The sequence below is a fragment of the Artemia franciscana genome, chromosome 2 (assembly GCF_032884065.1).
Source record: "Artemia franciscana chromosome 2, ASM3288406v1, whole genome shotgun sequence".
NCBI lineage: Eukaryota > Metazoa > Arthropoda > Branchiopoda > Anostraca > Artemiidae > Artemia > Artemia franciscana.
Genome location: NC_088864.1, coordinates 59,238,003 through 59,265,016, shown reverse-complemented (window position 1 = coordinate 59,265,016; position 27,014 = coordinate 59,238,003). Strand labels below are relative to the sequence as shown.

The 27,014-nt window shown below is 35.1% G+C and overlaps 1 protein-coding gene and 1 long non-coding RNA gene across 4 annotated transcripts in view; one reads left to right on the top strand and one right to left on the bottom strand.

Moving 5' to 3' along the window:
* LOC136043855 (mitogen-activated protein kinase kinase kinase 7-like) overlaps window positions 1-27,014 on the top strand; it is a gene marked incomplete in the record, with an annotated part of 174,331 nt that overhangs the window by 119,965 nt on the left and 27,352 nt on the right.
* LOC136043857 (uncharacterized) lies at window positions 605-26,413 on the bottom strand. Of its 2 annotated transcripts, XR_010621743.1 has the most exons (4): window positions 26,261-26,413; window positions 15,842-15,945; window positions 5,051-5,893; window positions 605-925 (listed from the first exon to the last, which is right to left on the bottom strand). It is a non-coding gene; the product is annotated as an uncharacterized LOC136043857 (long non-coding RNA). The 2 variants fall into 2 exon arrangements; XR_010621742.1 differs by lacking the exon at window positions 5,051-5,893.

The following is a 27,014-nucleotide window of genomic DNA, read 5'->3' as shown; positions in this document are numbered from 1 at the left end:
CAATCTTGTTACTCAGTCTCCGCCCACATACGAGTGGTGGTAAAGACCCATTCGTAATGAGATTTTACTAATACCGAGATTTAGATAGTGCTAACTTGAACCAACCAAAATTTTTCATCGGATTTCCCAGCCAATTGTGAAATTCTATGAAAAATATGATTGGCTCAAAACAATGCTAGCTGAATCTCAGTATTGGTAAAACCTCACCGTTAATTAGCCGTAAACAAAGTTGCGTAGGAACAAATTCCTCAAGAAAAAGACCAAATTTTATGTATGATTGTGGAGATTCTTTTCTGGTTTTTCATTTATTTTAACTTAATGGTTCTTGGTTTATCTCATTTTTGATTTACCATATTAAAATAGATTTTGTGCTTCAGCTATGCAAGCTGCCTTGATTTACAAGATATCTAGAAGATCCTATGTCTTTTTTTCGTTTTTTTTTTTCAAAATGTGGAATATCCTCTTTTCTGACTCATATAAACAGTTAGGAAATAGAACTTGGTAACTCTTTAATTTTTTTGTTTGATTCACTTAAAACCTACAAAGAATATTTACCCCTAACGGTAGGCAGAGCTCATAAAGCTGGGTATATAAATAGTGGGACTTACCACCAAAAAAAAACATTTATGTCATAAGTATAATAGCAAAAAATAACTTGATCTGTCAAAAACGACAACAAAAACATAGAAAACAAAGAAATGCCAGGCACGAGAGGTATGGGAGGCCACCACAGCTTGGGGACACCAAAACAAACACAACACAAAATAATATGTTTTAGTATTTCATTTTCACTAGAATTTCTTTCCAGCTCTACGAATTTCGTTGACTGCTGGGATGGGTTGCGCTTTACATACAATTCATTACCACAAACCACTTGACATGGCAAATCACTGGACTGGAACAGAAATTTCTCACTCGAGTGAACCTAAAATCGTATTGTATTATTAAAGTAAAGAACCAAAAAGTTCAACGTTCACGAAAACGCAAACGGTGCTGTCCAAATGCTGAAAATCCTAAAGAAATTCCATGTGCCTAAGGAAAATTAATATTTTCTAATAAACTAAAATTAATATTCTGCATGTTTATCTGCCTACTTTTACAATATGATTGCCCTATTTTGAATTTCACTCTATCAAAAGAAGAAAGTGAAAAAGTTTAACGGGCTCAGAAGGGATCGCCTGCTAATCGTATACTAAGTGCCCCGTTACATTACTCTTTTTATGTAAAAGCATTTAAACTTGAACTCTTTTTTTAGTTTTTTCTTTCTTTTAGTTTTTTTCTTTTTTAATTTCTTTCTTTTTTAGTTTTCTTTTTCTTTTTTTTTATTTTTTTTAGTTTTTTTTTAATTTTTTTATTTTTCTTTTTCTTATTTTTTTTTTAGTTTTTTTTTTTTATTTTTTTTATAGATGATAGTTTAACGGACAGACGGAGAAGCCAAATCGTATACTAATGTGCACCGTTCCATTACTCTTTTTATGTAAAAGCATTTAAACTTGAACTCCTTTATATCCCTCGTGAGAGCATGTGCATGAGATTTGTTTCAACCCTCCTCGTTCCTATCTACAAGAACTTCCTTTTGCCTCCCTTTGTCCCTCTTAGATCCCGACTCCCCAGTGAAGCGGCTGTGAAAGTTCAAAAATTGTAACCATTTTACTCCAGAATATTGCGCTATTCGCAGAGACTTGTGCCGAGTTTTGCTTGTTTATAGTAATTCGTAGTTTTTGACACGTTTTCATGTATTAACCTAATTTAATTATTATAATATATTTTATAAATTTGACTAAAACTTACAATTGTCTTTATAAATTTATCTTATAGTTTGTCTTCTATAAATTTGGCTAAAACTTGTAGCTGTGACCAAGGCCGTATACAGGGAAAGGGGTTACCGGGTTTGAACCCCTCCCAAAAATGTTTCTGACTTTTAAAGACGTAACAAAAATACAAATCAACAAATTTTTTATTTGTATTTTATAGTTTTCTGCATGCCCCCCCCCCACACACACCCGCGAACAAAAATACTCGATACGCCCTTAGATTTGATATTTTATTTATTTTTTCATTACTTACTTTTTTTACTATTGTGTAATGATACCATGTTCGGGCCATGCCAATGAAAGTTTTTATCTTGTTTTTCAATGAATCGTTTGATTTGGATATAAAATTCATTGTTCATGAAAAACTTTCTGTGTCACATTCTACACTGAATTATATTCAATTAAATTGTTAAATCCTTTTTCAAATATTTTTTTTCAAATACACTGAATGGAATCAACATTCAAACAAATTAAAAATAAGTAAATAAAAAATTAAACAAGTACTCCGAGAAAAAACAGCATACACACCTTAAAAACTTTGAAGAATATAAAAAACTCGCAAAATAAGCCATTTCAATCCCGAATCCTACAGACATAAAAACCAGCCAATAAACCGACATTGCAAATGGCTGTTTCAAAGAAGTATGCTTTCCAAGAATACATTTTTCATCTCGGAATTAAACATAGACATGACTCACGCGGAAAAGACACACCATGAAAGAATGCTAAGTTTTTTGTCGACTAACAAAATAATTCTACATTTTTCCTTTCAAACTATTTGGAAACTTCATATTATGAAAGATTAAAGAGTGTTAATTTGGACAACAGCTAGGGATACGCAAATACCTTAAATTCTTTGTTTGTTGTTATCTTTTGCTTGTTCGTTTCTTTGTCTCTAATCTTTTTGACAAGCACTCAATTTTACCTCTCATCGTAAGCCAGTTTGTACAATCTGGTCTTTGTAACAGGATATGATTTTGGAGTATGAAGTCTCGAAAAAAATAGCAAATGTTCATATATGTTAATTTATATATATATATGTATATATATATATATATATATATATATATATATATATATATATATATATATATATTCATATGTATATTGACTAACTATATGCGAAACAATAAGCTGTACGATAAAGCTGTTATGGTTTCTACGGCTATAATGGAAGAAATGTGAATATGGCTAGGAAGGACATGTTTTGTGGATGAAAGACTGCCAAATATTTTGCTTTTTGGCTGTCCAATTTGGACCAAAAGAAAAGTAGGTCGTCCAAATGGGGGGGAGGGTAAGAGGTCATAAAGAAGAATATTTTTGGAAACAGGGGATACCGGGCAGGGATGAAGAGCGGAGCTTTGAATAGTGGGGTTTGGAAGAGGAGTTTCCGCAGCTGTGTTGGCCTCTGGCGGTTTGTTGCTGCAGTGAGCTGTGAGTATAAGCATTATTTGTATAGGCTGACCAAGGAGTAGATTTTACGAGCTCCTTTTCTTCCCCCCCCCCTTCTGATTGCTTGGAACAGTCTGTGAGAACAAAACTAACGGACGTTTGATTTCTGGATCTTTTTTTGCACAAAAACAATAGTGTTGTTCCTGTTACCAGGCCAGACTATTTTCTTTGACTGGATCATGCTAAAATATATCTCTCAAGAAAGGCAAAGAGGGCAACCGCTCCCCTTATGCCTCTGCGTTGTCAGAAAAGAGACCTTGGTACTTGGAAAAAGAAAAATGAATAATTTAATGTTACTACTTTTATTTAATTAGCATCTTTCCTTTAGATGTGGTCACTCACAATAAATTTACATTTTTCTGTGCCTTTTTAGAGACATATTCATGTGAAGGCACTGAGAAACAAATCCCTTTCATCCCTTTTTATCCCTTTTTGTGCCTTTTATGAGGGACATATTTATGTGTAAGCACACAGAAACATAGGATTAAAGAAACAGAGATTGTAAATTTATCCCTTTTTGTGTCTTTTTTGAGAAACATTTTTATGTGTAAGCACAAAGAAACATAAAATTAAAGCAAAAGAGAATGTAATTTTATCCGTTTTTGTGCCTTTTTTGAGAAAATTATTTATGTATAAGCACACAGAAACATAAAATTAAAGCAAAAGAGAATGTAATTTTATCTGTTTTTGTGCCTTTTTTGAGAAAATTATTTATGTGTAAGCACACAGAAACATAAAATTAAAGAAACAGAAAATGTAAATTTAACCATTATTATGCCTTTTTTTAGAAACATATTTATGTGTAAGCACCCAGAAACATAGAATTAATTAAACAGAGGACATAAATTTATCCTTTTTTGCGCCTTTATTTAAGGATATAACTATTTATACTATTTTGCTGTTGCGTTATTTGATGTTATGACAAATGATAAAAAATACAGCGCTTAACATATAAGTCCTTTTCAGTAAAGTGTAGGCCTACATGACGCTCAGAAGATTTAGGGGGCTGCAGCCCTGCTCTTGTTTGTGTGATTCCTTTTGTCTCAAGTTTAACTTGATTCTTAATTTTAATGTGTGCTCATTTTAGGACTCAGCTATTTATTTACAGCGGTATTTGTTATTTGTGTTTACGTTTAATGTCATTCTTCATGTTTATTTGTTTCCGGTTTCATTTCTTCATTGGCAGTAATTTTTCTTCTTACAAGTAACAGTAAAATAGGGAGAAATCATTTTATTTGACAGTGAAACAGTTAAACAATCTCTTTATATATTGGTCACATATTGGTCACATTATTGGTCACATATACAATGGTCGTCATCAGAAGATAGACTAAAATAATATAAATAAAACATCGACCTTTATGTGAAACAGCGAATTAATTATTAAAGCTCTTATTTTCTTCAAAGCAGTTACGTATGAAAATCTCTTTGATTTCCCAGTTTCCGATCCACTGACTTGATTTTTTATTTATGAATGTCCGTTATTTGTACGTCATGGAAAGGCCGTGTGGTCTTCGAAAATACCTGCTTTATAAGTTTGAATTGTTATATGCCTGTATCTGCTTGATACATGTTTTAGTATATCTCTTTACTTCTCTTATAAAAACCTTTTTGGGGACAAAGTTTTTTAAACTGATATTAAGAAAAGCTTGTAAATGATAAGGGTGTATTTAGCTTTTTTTTTTTTTTAATATAAATGATCAAAATAGCCCTTTTGGGTACGATCTGGCTATCAATGTCTCCAAAATTTAGTACCTGTCAATGAATTAAAATTCATCACTCACCTTGAAAGGACGGCAACTTGAACAGAGAAGAATTCGGGTACCTCGGTTCAATGATTGATTTCAAGGTTGGGGTCTTGAGCAAAATCAAGGATAAAATAAATAAGGCGTGGAAAGATTCGGGCCAACTACAAAAGCAAGTATGGTCCATAAGAGAGATTAGTCTCAAGATCAAGTTTCGATTTTATACGTCGTATATTTGTTCTGTTTTGCTGGATGGACGAAAGATTTCGCTGATAAACGCAAAAGAAGAATGCGCACTCGACATCCTTAAGCGGAATTATTATCCTTGAGCCGAAGAGCTTTATTTGCCATCTCAAGTTTGGCCAAAGAATAAGCAATGATCATCTAATCCAAATGTGTAGTCAGAAGCTTTCTTTATCCGCTATTATCAAGAGCTGAAGGCTAAGATTGTTTAATCCAAATCTAATCCAAATGTGCAATTTGGATCTTTCATTATCCGCTGTTCTCAAGAACTGAAGGCTAAGATTATTTAATCCAAATCTAATCCAAATTTGCAATCAGAAGCTTTCATTATCCGCTGTCATCAAGAGCTGAAGGATAAGATTCTTTGGGCGCGTTACACGGTGCCCAAGCAAGTAGCTGACCCGTCAGTTACATGAATTTAAACCCCTTCCCTTGGGAAGTAAAAAGAATGAAGTCAGATTTGGGGTGGAACAATGAATTAAGACCCTGAACCAGTGGGTGGATTCCCAAAACACAGAGGTAAATGGTACAAACCGTGGTTAGAAATCATCCACCCCCAATCAATAGACCGAAAACAATCGTAGGATGTAGTCCAGAGTATTCTTGGTGCTGAGTCGACCTGAACAGACAGTGCCTCGTCTGAAATACAAGTACAATCAAGGATGGCCGTTGGAATTGGTGATAGAAAAATTGCCATCGCATGTTAAAAAAGAAAATTAGCAAAAAAAAAAAAAAAAGGTCATGTGCAACTTTTATTTCCTAAACTGATAAAAAATTCATTTGATTAGTATTTTTAAGAGTAGAATTGTATTTAATTGTTCAATATTTTGTCGGTTATTGAGAAGCAATCATCTTTAATTGAGGGTATGGATCATGGGGGCTTCACATCACTGTTGTCATACATGATCTTCTGAAGCAGACGCGAGAAGCTGCTTCAGCTATCACTATCTTAGCTCTATGACTTTCTACCTTGGTTCTACTGCCCTAGCATTGACGCATAGACGGATAATAGATAGTCATATCTATTAACAAATGAACTAACCTCATTTTCATACAATCCTACTAAAGGGGGAATTAATGCCAGATTTGCTTCTCACTCAATTGGACTATCTGTCTTGGTTTTTTCTACAATTAGCGATGACTTGATGCCCACAACTATTCTATTTTAATTCAAAAATGAAAAAAAAAGCAGGATAGCAAGCAAAAAGCAAGATAGCCTGCAAGTTTTTCCTCTCCTAAACTGACACATTTGTCAGTAAAATTAGTTTTCTCCTTTGGTGTTTTCATATTCAACTTTTCAAATTTTCGTCGGTTATGAAACAAGGATCTTTAATGAAAGATATTTGCTTTTGATGCTTAATTTCGTCAGGCAGTCTTTTCACGTTGGTTTGTTTATGATACGATCATATCCAAAGAAAATATTCCGAACGGAATGATATTGATGCCACAGGATGTTGTGCAACTGTCATACAGTGCAGAAGTCTTGCCATTAAGTAGATGTCATCTTATCTAAACAAAACATTTATTTTTGAGATATGGCAAAGGTCTGCTTAGAAACAGGTTGGGAAAATAAAGTACAAGTCTTCGAGTTATTTTAGTTGGCACAATTGGCAGTAGTCGGTATGATCTCATAGTTGTGAAATACTTTTCTCCTTTTTTTGTTTTTGTGTCTGATTGGGTGGGGAAACCCGCAACGCACTTATTGTAAAAAGAAAGAAAAGTATAGGAAAATTCGATACTGCTTGGTAATCGACAGAAAATAGTATGTTTTGAACGAAGACAGATTGAAAAGGAGATATGTTGCGATTCTACAGGTATTAAAATAAGTGGATTGAACTAAAAAAATTTAACAATCATATTGTAGCGATATGTTTCTGTTTGAACCTAAAGACGCAATATAAAATATTTTAGGAGAAATCATAAGTCATATCCTGAAGGGTCTTAGTTTTTAAGAAGATCGTTTCGCTAACATCAGGTAGTAGTCACTTATTCATGCGTTAAGGTAGGTGTACAAACTTCCCCCCACCCCCACCCTCTAAATAGAGTCCGTCATACGTGCTTTGACGGATGTGTTTATGTTAAATTGATACTTCTCCACAATAGAATTCTTATCAATGGAAAATCGTGTGTTTGTAAATTTTGCAGGTGGATTTGCATCGAAACCTATTTTTTTACGGGAAATATGTTTTGATTTTAGACGGTTGTGAAGCTTTAAAGTACTTAAGACGGCAGGTTTTTCTTGATTACATCTTAATTTAAAAGGCGAGGTGAATCGATTGGTAAATAACTTTGAATGTACAAACAACTTCTACTGAGACAAATGAAGTGCTTCGTTGAGTCCGTTTCGTCATGCGAAACCATAGTTTATCAACACAGCGCAAAGAATGCCTCTGACTAACTTTTATTTGAAGGAACCTAAAGATGAATTTGGCAGAATAACCTCCTCCGTGAACTGGTTTCTGGTGCATTTGCAGTGCCAAATGAAGATAGTTTTCTGGTGCGCGCTTCACCGGTATATTTGTTTACATATTTGTCTTGTAGCCTTAACGAGCGATGGTGCTAGGAGAGAGCTCCTCAGGAGGGGGTGAGGAGATGTACCTGTGGAAGAGAGTCGCCGATGTTAAATCGAACTTGGTTTGAAAGGTAGCTATTGATCTTTAGCGGTGCTACTTGCACAATCCCCTTGACCTACCCTATGCTGGATTTCGTGATGTGAAGTTGAATAAGTTTTAGGAACCTCAGAATAAAGCGAGCTGTCATATTCGGTATGACAGCTTGGAAAACTCGTTCGGAAGGGATGCTACTCCTTTATTTTTGCTAAATTGAAGTTGACCTTTCAAATGTTGGACCATTTCCAAGAGATTTGCTCGAAGAAACGAGACTGCTGTACTTGCTAGGCTTGCTAGGTTATCCTCCGTGGCATTGCTATATGCAAATCTGTCTGGTCCCAGACTCTTAACGGCAGCCAAAAGTGACTTGGCACCTCCAGAAAAGGACATTGCACTCACATGATGAGTACCGGTAGAAGGACCTTGAATCCATCAACAGTAATTCGATTCATCCATTTTTATTTTTACTATGCGAGGTTGATCATTAAATTGTATCCAGTTTAATTGTGTTTCTAAATGTCCTTTCTTTAACTCCTAAGTCTAATTATTTCCAATCTAATTTTTTCACGTCGTCTTTTAAGAAATCATACGGTTTATAGGCTGGTTAAAATAGGATAGTTAATCTCAAACTGAATGGTTTCCCGGCTATCGACGGATTTGTTTGACTTGATTAATTGTATTTACCAATTAACACGAAGATTATTTTGGCAAATTTCGAACTTACTACTGCTACTACTCACAACTCGTCAAAACACTAACCCGTCTGAATTCAACACAGCTGTGCACGCTCATCTTTCCCCCGATCTGATCAGGGCTTTGATTTTTACTCCCTCCCAATAGGCTCTAATTTCTTTTCAATATTTTACAGTCCTCTTCCCATGCCATCAAGGGATATACTGTTGTTCCAAACATAACCTAACCGTCTTCACCTCTCTTTCATTATAGCGCTAGAAAGCGGGATCAAATCATAATGCCTCAAGATTCACTTGCATAAAATCCCGAAGTTTGGGAAGGGATTCTCAGATATTAAACAACAGTGGTATATATGCTACTCTTCTGCTTTTATCTACTGTATCTGCTTTTCTGCTTTTATATGCTACTTTTCTGCTTTTATCTACTGTATCTGCTTTTCTGCTTTTATATGCTATTAAATAAAAAAAAACTAGTTTTTTTTAACTGAAAGTAAGGAGCGACATTAAAACTTAAAACGAACAGAAATTACTCCGTATATGAAATGGGTTGTCCCCTCCGCAGTCCCTCGCTCTTTACGCTAAAGTTTTTAATTGTTTTAAAAAGTAGAATTGTGGCAAAGAGTCAAACTTTAGCGTAAAGAGCGAGGGACTGCGGAGGGGACAACCCATTTCATATACGGAGTAATTTCTGTTCGTTTTAAGTTTTAATGTCGCTCCTTACTTTCAGTTAAAAAAAACTAGTTTTTTTTTTATTTAATTTCTGAACGTTTTTGAATTAATGCATGTTTGATTTTGGCTCTCCGCACATAAATTATTGAAATGAAATTAGTATATTAATTTTTTTTTGGCTAAATGGCTTTCTCTTAATTTTGATCAGACGATTTTGACAAATAAGGGGTGGGGAAGGAGGCCTAGCTGCCCTCCAATTTTTCGGTTACTTAAAAAGGCTACTAGAACTTTTAATTTTCAACGAACGTTTTAATTAGTAAAAAATATACGTAACTTAAGAATTAACTTACGTAACAAACTTTTATATTCTTATATTTTTATTATGTGTACGAGGGGGTTTGTACCCTCGTTAATACCTCGCTCTTTACATTAAATCGTAAGTTTTGTCCCAATTCTTTAAGAATGTCCCCTGAATCAAAAAGGCCGTAGAATAAATAGTTGAAATTACTAAAAATATTTTAGCATAAAGAGCGAGGTATTTATCTCCTCCTAAATACCTCGCTCTTTATGCTAAAGTATTTTTAGAACCCCTCATATGCGTAATAATCTCTGTTAGTTTTAAATTTCAATGCTATTCCTTACTTTCATTTGAAAAAACGTTTTCATGTTTATTTTTTCATTGTTTTTTTTATAGTAATGCTAGAAAATCCTGCGCCCTTTTCATTGAATTTTTCTTCCCTCATGACATATTCCTCAAAGGAAAGATCCTCCCACAAAGCCCTCTCCCATCAACCCCACCCCCCAAGCCAACAAATCCCCATGAAAACGTCTGTACACTTCCCAATAACCATTACTGTATGTACACTGGTCAAAGTTTATAACTTGCAGCCCCTCCCCCAGGGATTGTGGGGGAGTAAGTCATTCCCAAAGACATAGTTATTATGGTTTTCGACTATGCGGAACAAAATGGATATCTTAAAATTTTAATCTGTTGACTTTTGGAAAAAATTAGCGTGGGAGGGGGCCTATTTGCCCTCCAATTTTTTTATCACTTAAAAAGGGCACTAGAACTTTTCATTTCCGTAAGAATGAGCCCTCTTGCGACACTCTAAGACCACCTGGTCGATACGATGACCCCTGGGGAAAAGAAAAAAAAAAACAACAAACAAACAAATAAACACGCACCCGTGATTTGTCTTCTGGCAAAAAATATGAAATTCCACATTTTTTTAGATAGGAGCTTGAAATTTTTGCTATAGAGTTCTCTGATATGCCGAATGCGATAGTGTGATTTTCGATAAGATTCTATGACTTTTAGGGGATGTTTCCGCCTTTTTTCCAAAATAGGGCAAATTTTCTCAGGCTCGTAACTTTTGATGACAAAGACTAAATTAATTGAAACTTATATATTTAGAATCAGCGTGAAAATTCGATTCTTTTGATGTATCTTTTAGCATCAAAATTCCGCTTTTTAGAGTTCCGTTTACTATTGAGCTGGGTCGCCCCTTACTACAGTTCTTTACCACGAACTGTTTGAAAAGAAAATAATTCGGTATTTCGGGGCTTCTGACATTATTACTCCTTTGCGGAAGTTAGGCTCAAAATTGAAAAAGGATTATATTTTTTCTCTGTGCCCCTTCCACCTCTTAGTTCGTTTATTTTCCTGTTAGTTTTCACCTGTTTTCGCTTTATAGTTGTGTTATCTCTTAGCAGTTCTTTCGTTAGTTGAGTTATGGTTGTGGTATATATGTTTTATCGCTCGTATAGTTGTGTTATTTTCAAATTATACTCCATAATAGAGAGGCTCCGAACACCCAGCATTGTATATTAAGCTCTGAATTTGACGTTTTTTTCTAACGTGACCAGATTCGTCCTGCGCCCTTTCATTGAATTTTTTTCCCCCATGGCATATTTCTCCAAGGAAAGATCCTCCCACATAGCCCCCTCCCTCAACCCTACCCCCAAAACCAAAAAAAAAATCCCCCTGAAAACGTCTGTACACTTCCCAATAACCATTATTATATGTAAACACTGGTTGAAGTTTGTAACTTGCAGCCCCTCCCCCAGGGACTGTGGGGGAGTAAGTCATCCCCAAATACATAGTTTTTATGATTTTCGACTATGCTGAACAAAATGGCTATCTCAAAATCTTGATCCGTTGACTTTGGGAAAAAAATGAGCGTGGGAGGGGGCCTAGATGCCCTCCAATTTTTTTGGTCACTTAAAAAGGGCACTAGAACTTTTCATTTCCGTTAGAATGAGCCCTCTTGCGACATTCTAGGACCACTTGGTCGATACGATGACCCCTGGGAAAAAAAAAACAAACAAATAAACACGCACCCGTGATTTGTCTTCTGGCAAAAAATGCAAAATTCCACATTTTTGTAGATAGGAGCTTGAAACCTCTACAGTAGGGTTCTCTGATACGCTGAATCTGATGGTGTCATTTTCGTTAAGATTCTACGACTTTTAGGGGGTGTTTCCCCCTATTTTCCTAAATAAGGCAAATTTTCTCAGGCTCGTAACTTTTGATGGCTAAGACTAAACTTGATGAAACTTATATATTTAAAATCAGCATTAAAATGCGATTCTTTTGATGTAGCTATTGATATCAAAATTCATTTTTTTAGAGTTTTGGTTACTATTGAGCCGGATCGCTCCTTACTACAGTTCGTTACCACGAACTGTTTGACTTTTCTGCTTTTATCTACTGTATCTGCTTTTCTGCTTTTATATGCTACTTTTCTGCTTTTATATACTGTATCTGCTTTTCTGCTTTTATATGCTACTTTTCTGCTTTTATCTACTGTATCTGCTTTTCTTCTTTTATATGCTACTTTTCTGCTTTTATATGCTACTTTTCTGCTTTTATCTACTGTATCTGCTTTTCTGCTTTTATATGCTACTTTTCTGCTTTTATCTACTGTACCTGCTTTTCCAAATATTCCAATATCTTGGTGAAAATCCAAAGGAGTGGCGGCCTTGCTGCCAACTCGTCAAGAGGCCTTTATTTTCTCTTTGAATAGTTCTTGTTAATTTGGACTCCAAGTGGGAGTCTTCGTGAAAACATTCCTAAGTCATCATATTTAAATTTTTAGTGTCAAGCTTGTGTCAACCTGTTGACGTTTTTGATTGAAGATTAATATGCGAAGAAATATTTTTGACCATTGAAAAAGAAACAATTTTAGGAATGGACGAAATGTTGGGTTTAATACATGGTACCTTTCTTTCTCTAGAATGCCACTGTTTCTAGTACAACCCTTTTTTTCGTAAGTTCTACCACTAAGTTTTACGAAGAATCTTACCAACATTTTTTGAAAAAAAAAACTTGTCTAAATGATCTGAAGAACATGAAGATTTCTTCTAAAAAGAATTAATCTTTTCTTTTTGAACCTTAAGAAGAAAGTAAAGAAAGTTTTGTATAAAACATAAATGCTTATTTTTGTGACTTGCTTTGTTGTCAGGCGAAAAAACTGTTAGTAAAAAGAGCTGTGCTCGGCAAAATATTAAATCAGCAAGATTTTTTATTTATATGATTAAAAGGATACCAAAATCCAAAGGTTGTGAATTGTTGGCTTCAAAAAAAACTTCCAGAAAGTCGTTAAGCGGAAAAACGGTGAAGAATATCCTGAAAAATGTTTCATATATTTAACTTATTTTTATAGTGCGCAATCTTAAAAAGTTGTCCAAACAGCTGACTTCTAGTAAAATCAAAAGATAAAACGAAAAACTAAGTAGTAAGGCTAATTTTGTATTTTACTTATATATTAATTATAGTTATGTATTAATAAACTAATATTATAATTATACTTATATATATATACATATACATATCGTGAAAAGAGAAATCACCAATGCTACAGCACAAACACAAAAAAAAAAAAAAAAAAAAAAAGAGACAGAAGGAGAAAAGGAAGACTGTTTTCCTAAATTAGTGATTAATATAGACCAGCACTTGAATGAGGCCTTAACCCTACTCATCCATGCAATCACATAGGTCAAACAGCATTGCCACACACAATCAACCATAAAGAATAATCCATGGACAGGCAGTCATGTCGTCAATAAGTATAAGTCGTCATTTACAGAACAATAGAAAAAATAATATAGACAAATAATTCAGAGGCAACACCCAACATAAGGGCTCATCAGGAGAATACACTGGCCTATATAGGGTTTCGCCACTCTAAATTCTCTACCCAGCACAGTGTTGTGGCTACCACAGAATATCCATGGCATCCCCGCGTCAGGTATCACCCCCAAAATACATGCCCATGAAAAAAAAAACAGCAAATGTAAAACAACCAAGTAAAACCAAAACCAGCTTATCCTGTTAATATATCCCTCCCTTTAGCAACAATAGGTAAACTAAATATTATAAATTTTACCAAATCACAAATATTAACACATTGCAAAAAACCTGAATGAACTAAACAATTATAGAATTCATCTTTACCATGTGGCTAATTTTTTAGAAAATCCCCTCAATTAGAAACACAATTCAAAATAAATGGCGCTGTGACAACATTTCTCGAACCTCCGAAATTAGTTAAAAATTTCTTTAAGTATTTCTAGATAATTCTTTTGATATTTATTTAAAAGTTCGTTATTTTGAAAACTAAATTTTTTAAATTGCCAAGTTAATTTATTTGCAGAAAAACCTCTTGATATCAATTTTTGGCTTAAGATTTTACATCTATTTTTAAAATCAATATAATTACTACAAATCCTTGCATAACGAAGTAACTGTGAGAAAAACGCTGAATATGTGATATTTGAGTGTATATTACTTTCAGGGAATGGGAAACTAATCACTTCAAAATCAAAATCATCCGTTTTATTATACATTTTAAAACTTAATTTATTATTATCACAAATATTAATATTTAAATCTAAGAAATGATCTGCATGACCAGCGCCATGACTAGGCTCAAGAATAAGCTCTGATGGATATATATTTTTAGAAATATCAATGAAATCCTTACAATTTAAGACCAAAATATCATCTAAATATCTTTTATTATTTGACAAAGCATGTTTTAAATTAATTGGATTATTCTTATCCATCATATATTTATATTCTAGTTGACTTAAAAACAAGTCAGCTATAAATGGGCTGGCATTCCCCCCCCCCATGGGAATTCCCATAATTTGCTTGTACAAATCACTCCCAAATCTTATATAAGTATTGTATAAAACAAATTCCAGTAACTCAAAAATCATATCCAAGCTGTAACATCTCAAGTTAACTGTTGTATTAAAGCAGTTTGTCCATATAGCTTTTTTATTATAAATGTCTATTTTTAAGAACCTTTTACTAGATAAGAGGAAAGATTTCTTTATAACAGTTTTTAAATTATCAAACACTAAATTAAGTGATAAATTAGTATACATTGTCGCAAAATCGAAAGACTCAATTCTTTTAGCTGAAACCATTGTTAAAGAATCTATCACCTGCAGTGAATTATTAACACTCCAATATGGATTAAAATTCGAAAATTCTTTAATACCAGAACAATAGGTTTTAAGTTTATTTACAATTTCCTCTAAAATTAAAGAGAGGTCAGTAGCAGCAATGCGGGTTGGACATTTAGCTGCTCCAGCAATAAACCGTGGTTTAGGGGGATTCTTATGAAATTTTACAGTCCAATATAGGAAAGGGAACTTTTTATCATTGTCATTTATTTTAATATTAAAATTTTTAAAAAGTATTTCTTCAGTCTTTTCAATTAAATTCTCATCCTCTATATTTACCTTTTCGTAAACATTAGTTGTGCATAACTCCCTTTTTAAGATATCACAATACAGCTTCTGACAAATTATGGCAAAATTATTATTAGCTTTATCCACTGGCACAATTACAAATTCATTCTTTAGATTAGCAATTGCTTGTTTAATCTTGTTTAATCTTATAACTAGTCATTTTAAATTATAGTAACTTGAAACAACCGTTCCTTGTATAAAGTGGTCACCTTGTTACTGGCACATTACGGAAGAGTTTCTGTTTTTTCGGGGGGGGGGGGGATAAAAATTATTTGATGAATAACAAGAAAGTTATTTGAAGTAACAAGAAAGTCGGCAAAGTTAAGGCCTAGGGGGGGGGACTAGACCCGAACCTTACCCTTGCGTACGTCGCTGCCCTATTTTAAGCGGTAATAATCAAATGCTTTGAATCGGAAGTAAAACCAGATTTGGAGAAAACAGGTTTCATAGGGGAGGAGCCAACTTTTTTTTCTATTCACGTGGGCCATTCGGGGATTGTTTACGCTATGTTAATAGTCTTTTGAGCTTCCTTTGCATAATTACACAAATGTCTTGGACAAAATCATTTAGTAGTTGGGAAGCTTCTTTTTCGGCACGTAAGAGGAATTCGAGGATTGCTTCAGCAAAACCTATGTTCTTGTAAAATTTCTCCATATAAATTATGGAATTGCACATGAATCTCAGATAGATTGAATAGATTTATTTAACTATTAATCGTACAATAAATTTAAACAATAGAAGACAAGTCCTTCATACCCTCCCCTTCCAAGGTTTAATGGCCTGGGACGCAGGGAGAAAGAGGAAAAATACATTAAAAGAAGAAAGTGATAGAAAAGCCGCAACCAGCTCATTACCTACTAAAAATCAGAGCCTTTGTTCAGTGCTTAACCTCCATTTTAGGTTGTCCTCTTGATGGAGTTATTCCATCAAGTTCATATGTGGGTGTCAACTGTCTACCCTAGAAAAGGGAATAGATTAAAGATTTGAATCATGTCGGTATATATATATATATATATATATATATATATATATATATATATATATATATATATATATATATATATATATATATATATATATATATATATATATATATTACTTCTCTTTGGCCATATGCTATGTTAAAAGCAATATGCGTCAATTTCTTAAGAATAAGAATGATAAAGTCGTTCCCAGTGTAGCCTTTTCCGATTTCGAGAACGCAATTTATGGTAGAGACAAAAAAGAATGTAGAAGTCCTAATGCCAGTTATACGCTGCATGATACCTGCTAAAAAAAAATTAAATTCCTATCCCAGCTAAATAGCTGCTCTTTTGAGCGCTCTCTTTTCTTTGCTGTCGGTATCTCAGCTGTAGGTATCTATTTGCCTTGGGGAATGTATGTATGCAGTATATTATTTTGAACGAAGGAGGAGAAATATGTCACAATAAACACAAAACAGCTGAATTAAATGATAAATACGTGTAAATTGTGGGGGAATGATAAAAAAATATTAACGTTAGCTACGGAAGGTTTCCTCTCTGCATTTGTGCCTGACATGAGGGTGAGATCTAAATGCTGTGTTAGTAGGACGCGACCAGGGTTTGTCGAAGTACAGGGGCGGAGGAAGTTTGGAGTAAGCTGCCCTTGGCACCATGGGCAAGATTTTAAAGGTGATTGAGTTGGTCATTTGCTAGTTCATATAAAATTTTCGGATGGGAGGGAGGGGTGGTTTTAATTTCTCCCCGCTTGCCACCAACCCAAGGAACGGCTCTTGACACGATACCTGTCTTGGCACGATTCCAACATTCCAGAACATTCCAACAATATATACAAAAATACACAGATTCAATCATATTTCCGGCTCTCGCCTTCTCTTTTCCCTTACAATTTTTTTTTCTCTTTAGTTAATTCCCAATTTAACATATTTGCTATATTTTTTAATTATTCCATAATCATTTGAACCCATTACTAAAACCAACTACTCATTTGACCCCAAATTATTGGAAAATAATTTCCTCAAATACTGTACTTCGGGACAAAGGGTCATAAAGCCATGCAGATCCTTGCCATTTTTCCAAACATGGGGCATGAGTAAGGACCACCCATAACCCTTACACTCTCTAAATATGCCCTTCTTTTGTCCCAGGTGCTTGAAAATTATGGATCTCTTTAATTTTAGAAGTGTAAGTTGTAATAGGAAATTAATTTTAATTGTTGAACTTAATGTTTGGGAGTTTTTTAGATTGAAAACTACACCTTTTGGTACCTTATAAAACGGTAATGCTAAAATGATTGCTGGTTTAGTATTACTATATTCCTTCTTAGTGCCAGAAAATCTTGCGTATTTCCCATCTTTGAATGATGTTATGTCAAACAATTCGGGGTAACGAACCATAAGTAAGGACGAATTGGCTCAAGAGTAACCAAACATAAAAAAAGGATTTTAATAACAATTGATAGATCAAAAGATTTGTTCCTTTTTTGTTGTTTCGATATTTATAAAATTCACTAAGTTTAATGTTACCCATCAAAAGCTATAAGCCCAAGAGAATTCGCCTATTTTTTGGAAAAGGGGAAATAATTAAAAAAAAGCGAATCGATCTTAATGAAAAATACATAATCAAATTCAGCATGTTGGAGAACACTACTGTAGATGTTTCAAGCTTCTACCTAAAAAAATGTGGATTTTTTTGCCAGAAGAAAAATCACGGATGTGTTTTTCCCATGGGTGATTGTGTGGTACCAGTCACCCTAGAAGATTGTGAGACGGGTCAGTCGAAGGGAAATCAAAATTTATAGTGCCCTTTTTAAGTGAGCAAAAAGACTGGAGGGCATCTAGCACCCCATCACGCTTCAAAGATACCCGATCGAAATTTTGAGATAACCGTTTGATTCAGCATAGTTGAAAGATCCAATTACTATGCGTTTGGGAAATAGCATTACCCCACACAGTCACCGGGGGAAGGGCTATACGTTATACTATTTGGTCATTGTTTACATATATATTTTGATTTTTTTGTGGGGGAAGTAATTTTCTGCGGGGGGATTTTATAGTGGGAAATTTTTATACGGGGGACGGGGGTATTTCCTGGCACGATTTGAAAACGGTCAGAAAATACATTTAGAACGATTTTTTCAATTGAAAGTAAGGACCAGCATTAAAACTTAAAAACGAACAAAAGTTATTCCGTATATGAGGGGGGCTGCCCCTTTCTCCAAGATCGCTCTTTACGATGACTTTTTGTCACGATTCTTTAAGAAAGACCGTGAATTTGGTCCTTTTAAAAAGGACCGTTGAATCTGAATGAGAAGCGTTTCTAAAGAACATTAAGACTTTTGGCTAGGTTTGCCAGCTCCCCTCATAACGGAATAATTTCACTCGTTTGAAGTTTTAATGTTGCTCCTTACTTTCAGTTGAAAAAGTTTTGTTTATTTAATAACACTAAATAACCGTACATTAATATGCATTTGATTAGTGTTGCTAGGTATCAAAATAGGAAAGTGCTATAAATAAGATTTATATTAGACATAATGAATAAATAAATAAATAAAGCTTATTTAGTCCATTCTCAACACAAGATTATCGCTTTTGCATATCATGGCAAAGTTTTCTCAATTGGCAGATGCGCAATAAATAATAAATCAATTTGGATCAGTTACATAAGATGTGACCATCAATCTGGTCTACTAAGCTTTGTTTCCAAATTTAATTACATACACCTATTCATTTTTGTCCATGTTCCTCGGTTGATAGATGAAAAAATGTACATTTTTTAATTTTGGATTGGACACCGCCGCTGGGAAATGAAATTTATTTTCTGAAAACCTGATTCATTTTTGGCACTGTACGACATGCCTTTGGCATTTATCGTACATTATGGGATACTGGCTTAGAAAGATATTTTAATGGTTTTAATTTCGGTGCTGAAAGAGAGTTCTAACGATTTTTTAAAACTAGTGATAGAGAAACGACTATTATTAAAAAAAAACGAAAGAATTTTTATCGCATACGAATATTTGTGCTTGCATTAATAGCTGTGCACCTATTGTAAAGATCTGAAGAAATTGAGGTTTGAGCTCTTTCGCGTATATAATGGAGAGGCTATTTTTGCCGATTAGGGGGAGTTGATAAACTAAAGGATCGCCCTATCTTATCTATTATAAACTTTTCTAGTTTGTGTGGCCAAATTATTTAGAGTTGATTGGGCGGTTTTGTCATATAAACGATAGAAAATCATAAGCCGACACCTACTTTCCTGGGAATCTTGGAAAAATCATTTAATTCCTCAGGTTTTTGTGCCAGAGATAGAGGTATTCAGTTCCAGTGATACTTCCAATGAAACTTTCCAATCATTAGAAAGTATAGGTTTTGTTTTCTCGATTGAACGGAGTTGATTTTTTTTATTATTCCGGAATGGCAATCTCTAAAATAATTCAATCATGCCTGCTTTTTAAACATTAAAGATCAGCTCAAAGGAAGTACCAGTTGAGTAATTTGAAAGCTTTGGGAGTTCCCTGTTGTGTTAATCGCATTGATTGAAAACCTTGCAATTATTAATTTTGTATGTACATGTGTTAAATAGACAGCGGTTTGCTTAAGAATTATTTATAAATTATACTTTTTGTTTATTTTAAACTTACTCCTCGTTAGATTTTCGAAGTGTTGACACATTTAAGATCACCTATCATTTTTTTACCAAAATATCTCTGGGAGCTCCCTGTTGTGCTGGAAAAATCTGCCAATGAGCCCTTTGTCCTTGAGACGGCAAGCCGACACTGAGACTCTCAAAATGGTTTTTAAGGCACCAAGCACCCTTAAGGAGTAGGGATGTTTGTATCTTAAAACGGATGGGTGGGCTTGTTCTTATAGCGACGGAACATGGGGAGAAGCTTATAGTGTCCGTGGAGTTTGTAAAGCGTCATTTCAATTTTTGTGTCATGTAAAGCGACATTGGTTTTACCTGTTTGGGTTTAGGTTAATTATTGTTTGTTACTTATTTGTTATAATTTTTTTGTGATTTCAGTTCATTAGGTTTCTATTCTGGTTAAATCTGTCTGAGCCAGTACATATTCTTTGTGCTAAATCCTGTGCGGACTGAGCATGGGAGCCGTCCCAATTAGTCGAACATAAACTCTGGTTTCTGACAGGGAAGTTTTTTGTCCGTAGTTCTGTTTGCTATGATGATTGACTATTCTCCCAATGTTGAGCATGGGAAGAATACAACTGAACCAGACCCATGTTCTCTTTGACGGGGATTCACGGATGACTTAGCCCTGCTATTACGTGTGAAAAAGGATCCGAATCGAAATATAAGTGATATCTCAAACAAAACCAAACGAGCTGTGCTTTCAACTAGCACGAAGAAAACGAAAATCATGCGTACTAACGGCAGGACCCAATCTGCTCCGCCTCTGATAGCTGGTGCGAATATTCCGGAGGACGCTGGAGATTTTAAATACTGCGGATTATCATTAGACCCAATGGTAGTCTTGGTTGCGATATTACCACACGTATGGCTTGCGCTAGTAACGCCTTTGACAAGTGAAAGAACGCATGGAGAAACACAGCGCACTTTCTGAAGAGTGTGGTTATACGGATGTGATTCATTGGTGTCGACTAAGCAGCTTGAAAAGCGAATCAACGGTTTTGGATATAACGGGCGCATAATTTATATTTATTGAACATGTAAGATCACCAACGTCTTTAATCGGAAAAAGACGAAACAGCCGCTAGTAATGGAAAAAATTAAAAGCACCCAATGGTGTAAGTGTCGCATGTTGTTAAAATGTGTGAGGGATGCCTACCCTATGATGTTTTGTGTTGGGTCCCTCCGGAATCAGAAGAACTAGGCAGCAGAAAGCTACACTTGGATACTGTCTTGAGAAGGAAGCTCTGCGGTTGAGTTTGTCCCCTGAAAATGTTTGGTCCAAAGCGCTAGATATGTCGTCACGGAGAAGCTTGCTCTCGTCTTGTGCGCCAATCAGCCTTAGAAGACTCAAGTACTAAGGAAGTATCACACTTTCACAAGACATGCATTTTCATCAGATGTCAATTTTTTTAATGATGCTAGGTAACCATTGGAGAAAAAAAATATCTATAATCTTTTGAAGAAATTGCTTACTACGTCCCATTATAGTAACCCTGCATTCCACATGTTCTTATCTGCATTACACTGTACATACTTGCATTCACTTGAACACTAGAAGAGACGGAATTTGACTGATTACCAGGTCCGACTTGAGTAGCCATTCTTCCCTAATTTATATAATTCGAAAGTCCCTGTAAAATGCTCGCTAAAAAGAACGGGAAACGCTTTTTTCCCTTAATTGCTTAGTTTCTTAATAAATATAGTTTTCATTCCATTATTTTATCCACCCCCTATTTCCTCTTACTCTTACGTCCGTTTGTTTCCACGTTCTCCATTTTCTGCAGCTCCTCTGTCATCCCTGGGGCTTTAGATGCCATCCTTTTTTTAAGCTGCCTAATAAATATTATTTTCCAGTATTGCGAAAGTTTTTTTTTTCTTAAAACTTTGTATGCATCAATCTTAAACTAGCATTATCTTCCACACTATCAATAAAAGCTAAAAATCAGAGATTTTTCTTTTTCTTTTTTTATTTTCTTTCTTCCGTAAGTATGAATAATGACTCTAGTTTAAAGTCATAAAAAAATTTAAGCTTGATGTTTCCATTATGCTATGAAAAGTTGACGAAAATCGTTTGTTTCGGATACATCCCTCTGATAGTCTTTTTTGAAATCCGAGCTTTCGGAGGGAGGAGAATTGATTTTGAAAAGAGGAACATGCGGACAGGAATGTACAGTAATTGTGCCAACGATTCGGAAATCGGGGAATTTGTTTTCTTAGTAGCAATTGGTTTTTTTTTATAACTCCTATTTAAGATAGTTTTACAAACATACGTCTTCTAAATTTTTGTATTAGAAATAAAATATCATTTGCTGAATAACTCCTCGTTGTTGTTTTTTTTTAATCAAGGAGTTTTACAGTAAGCCGATTGTGTTAGAGCAGGTCAACTTTAAAGAGGTCAACGATTAAAATTGGACAAAGATGTATGTACTAAGGACTTGAAAGACTTGGACCCTGGAAAAAAAACAAAATGTGGCTTTAGATACCTGCAGACTAGATGGACGCTTGTTTACCCTGATTTATGACATATTTTCATAGTGATTAGTGTAGAGACCACTAAGCTGGGAGACAGGTGGGGCCGACAGCACATAGACTTTTGATTCTGATTCACTTTGCAATTCCATAGGGGCATCTTAACGCAAGGAAACCTTTTCCCCCCACCCTATAAATGTTTGTCATATATTTTGATCGAGGATAAAATTTAATATCGGGTTTTCAGTAAAGTTTTACTTTAATCGTAAATTTGTTCATGTCATCTATGTGCACGATATATGTTTTATATATGTTTGCAAAATATTTGTGGACAAGTCAAGCTATTGTCTGAAGATTTCGTAATGTGACTAAAGGTTGTACTTGGGGCAGGACTTCTTTGTTTAGGTGCTTCGGTGTCCAGGCACCTTGGAAACTGGAAATCTAGTTGCCAATAAAAGTGTGAATGAGCCTCCATATATTTTTTTTTTTTTTTTTTTTTTTTTTTTTTTTTTTTTTTTTTAATAAGGTTAATATCAGGAGCATTGGTTTCTCGTAAATTTTGATTGAATTACTCTGAACTGGTTTTGACGACCATGTCTTGTCATGGCAGAGGATACTCAGAGTGTTTCCTGGATTTCAAATTATGTTTGGCTTTCTGATAACAGCAACTACTAGAATACTGTTGGGTTACCTAAATCCGTAGCAAAAACTCAATCTGTTTTGCAACATTTTCAAGCCCGTTTCACGTGACCCAAAAATGGGTGCCAACTTTCGGTAAACTTTATTTCTTAGTTCTTTCTGTGTTATTTTTTCTGAATTTATAGACTTCTGGTTAAAAATATTTCATTGTCTGTAAATATTTACAATAAAGTTCTAGGGATTTTCTTCTTGATTCTTGAGCTGATGTTCAAGATGACCCTAATCTAGCGCTGTATATTTGTTGGTTCGTAGCACAAAGCTGTTCCGGACCTTGTTTTAAAAATAGGGTTATTTCTAAGGTCCTCCTCAGGCTTCTTACACGGACACTGCTCCTTAACCTGTCTTGTTGCAACTTAGCCTTACGGATGTTAACTTGCTTAAACCAAATAAAATCTTAAAGACTGGAGTCTGAGATATCGGACTTCTACTCGGAATCAGTCTTGCGACTGATCATACAGTTCAAAAAAATATGTTTCAGTTAACATTTGAACAATTTTGTATTGCAAGATCTTGTTTTTTTTTTCTGGAATTAGAACTTCTTTGTGAGTTCCTATTACTAGCTCTCTCTGCTGCAGATATGCTGGGTAGACTAAACATTGACCCCATTTGAGTTCAGAACATCTCTTACACAGGTGGACCGAATTTCTCATCCTCCTCTTGGACAGATCAGCTGTAGAATTCTTTGGAATGTCCTCAGTGGCTTGTTTTTTTTTTTTCAGGGGCGAAATTCTGAATTCTGACATTGGACTCTCGCATTCAAATTGAGAAATGAAATTGCACTTAATTTTTTTAATAAGCTTTTCTTATAGTAGTGTTTAACATTGTATGTCTTTACAAAAAGTTGCACATCGTATGTCTTTGTAGGTCGCCCTGTATATATCTCAAGTGTGGTATATATAAGTAGTTCTCATACTTAGAAGAGGCTTTTCCTACTCTAGGTATATTTATCTGCGATTTTTCAAACTTGAATTTTTGTTTGCAATAGAAATGAACGTTCTTCTTTGATCATCCTATGCAGTCTAAATTTTCTACTGATTGAACTGACAGGAATATACGACCCAATGTTTTGATTAGTCATAAGTTAAAATTTGGCTCCGACTTTTAGATTCTCTTTCTTAGCTTCCTGGAGCAATTTAGCTTCTGTCTGATTCAAATAATAAATGAAGACGGTAGAATTGATGTTGAGATACAATTAATTTTACGTCATGAACTTTAAAGGTTGCTATCTTATGAGGTTTGAAAACTCTTCCTAGTGAAAACTCTTGGAAACTGGTTTGAAAACTTCCTGGGGGGCTATATTTGCAGAGGCGTAGTTAGGGTTTTCTTCTCCCGGGAACAATGTCGGTTGGGCTCCCCTAACTATCACTGCTTTAACCATAGTATATATTAAAATAAAATCAATTCGGCGCCCCCTTAGAGGCTGCTCCCGGGGACAGCCGTCCCCCGTTGCCTTCTGCCTTCTAGCCACTGTTTCCGTGGTTGAAATTAGAGTCGTGTCATAGTCATTAGAAGATTCCAACGTGGATGTTTGAGAAGCACGTCTATTTGACTATCCTGTCTTCTGTTGCTGCTATGTTCATTATGTCGGAGATGAGGAAACTGAACAACCACACTGTTCAACTCACTGATGACTATCAAACACCTCGTAATAACAAAAAAGATGTGATTCAGCTTTTTATGCTAATTAAAGATATTTAAAATTCATTAATCTTAATGTTACCCATTAAAAGCTACGAGCCTGAGAAAGTTTACGTCATTTCCGAAAAAAAGAGAAACGCTGTAAAAATTCAAGTGATTTTACTGAAAATCACACCACGAGATTCAGTATATTACAGAACCCTACTGTAGAGGCTGCATAATCTTATCTACAGAAACGTAGAATTTTGTATCTTTTGCCAGAAAGATCACAGAAGCGTTTTTTTTTTTTCGGAGGTGATCACACCGTGAAGAATGGTCCTTGAAAATCAGGAGATGCTCATTTGATGGAAAAGCAAAAGTTTAATGCCCTTTTTGAAGTGGCCAAAGAGATTGTAAGGTGATTAGCCCTCTTTCCACACCCCTTTTCCCCAGACGCATCCACTCAAAATTTTCAGATAGCTATTTGATTCGTCATAGTTTAAAGCTCCAAATAATTATAAATTTGGGGATGGCAGGGCCCTATAATCCCTGGGGGAAGTTTCTGGGGTGAATATTCCTCGGGTAAATTTTACACGGGGGTGGAGGGAAGCGAATATCCCGACATGATTTGAAAAACGATCATAATCTAAATTTAAAAAAATAGTTTTTGTATCCGTGTGTGTGTTTATGTATAATCAACTATATTAGTCCAGTTTTAATAATTCTTTGATGTGGAGTCTTGTGTGAAATTCATAGTCCGTTGTTTTTCAATGGTGTAACCGTAGCTGATTTTGCCTATTCATTAGAATTGGCTGCTGCTCTAATTTTGGATGATTTTCCCAGGGATTACCATGCTTCAAAAAAAATCCTTGGATAATCTCCCGCTCTTGCCTACCTTCAGTGTTTTTATGATGTTTATTTGGAGGCCCAGGGCATAAATCCTCTCCTTCACTTTATTGACTCCCTTTGCCGAGGCATGCCCTTCGAGTTTTCTTTATGTGCCTCAAGTCTCGTGATAAATATTGTAGTCTGTCGACCCTTATCTAATACTCTCCGATCAGATATTCGGTTCTTGAATACCGCTCATGGGCTCTTATATGTACATTCGAAGGCGGAAGTGAGAAATTTTCTTCCGGTCTTTGGCCCCCTTCCCTTGCGCCGGTACGCTTGTCAAATTTTCTTCGTGTTCCTCTAAGTCTCGTGAAAAATATTATTGCTTTTTTTTATCTCCTATCAAATAATTCCCGGCCAGATAGCCCGTCCCTAAATTTCCCTGAGGGGTTCTTACATGGATCATCGGAGGTGCAAGTGCGAAATTCTCTCCTAATCTTTACCCTCCTCCTCCTCTTGTGGGGCTACGCTCTTTTAATTTTCTTGTTGTGCCTCAAGTCACGTAAAAAAAAAATATTTTAAAATATAAATTATTTTTCAAGTAAACTTCCTTGCGAAATCATATCTTAGTTTTTATCTTCTCTCAAATGATTCCTGGTACTAGAAAACCGAACTTTCATAAGAATTACTCACTACCGTTAAGGGGCTCGGCCGCTAGGACCCCCCTGAAGCTCCTTTCGGAGCTAAACGTGAGGGGATTCTTTTCTGTTCTCAATCATATTTTGTGGAGGCGATTTCTTCTTGTGTTTCATCACGTGAAAAATAATGCATGAAGTAAACAATTTCTCAAGTAAAGCTGTCTTAGGGAATGATTTTGTTTGTTTGTTGAGTTTCCAGGTGCTGGAAGTTGGATATATTCAATACTCCTCGGATGATTTCCCGAGAGGGTGCGGTATTTAGAAGAAAACCTTAAATATTCTGTTTTTTACCCCCCCTCCCCCTAAAAGGGGTTCTAGATATACTTACGGAGGTGTAATGAGGAATTTCTCTGCTGTTATTTATTCATCCTCTTAGAGGCAGATTCCTCGGATTTTTTTCGTCTGACCCAAATCACATGAGAAATAGTGTATGAACTAAACAATTCGTTAAGTAAACTTTTGTGCGAAATGATGTAGTAGTTCGTTGATCTTCCATCAAATGTTTCCAGAAGTGCTAGAGGATTGCTCTCGCTCTTGCGCCAGCAACATTAACTACTCTAAGCATTTAGAGACATTTACAAGCTTGAGAATTAGTTTGTATTTGAAATTGCCTGAATGTGGTCAGAAAGTTCATTTAAAAGGACGGCCTCTATGGATTCAAGTGAATCTGAAAGTTCAATTGTCGAAATGACGGACTCCTCGGAATCGGACAATAGCAGGGAAAGTTCTTCGTCTCGGTCAGGGGAAGTTTATCATTCCATGTATCAGATGTGCCAATATAGAGCAAGAACATGTTGGATCTCATCACGTCGTAAGATGAATTACAATACAATTATATCTCAGCTGTGATATATTTAAGCTAGAGCCATTATTTTATGTTGCTAATTACATAAAAAAAACTAGTTTTTTTAACTGAAAGTAAGGAGCGACATTAAAACTTAAAACGAACAGAAATTACTCCGTAAACGATATGGGTTGTCCCCTCCGCAATCCCTCGCTCTTTACGCTAAAGCTTTTAATTGTTTTAAAAAGCAGAATTGTGGCAAAGAGTCAAACTTTAGCCTAAAGAGCGAGGGATTGCG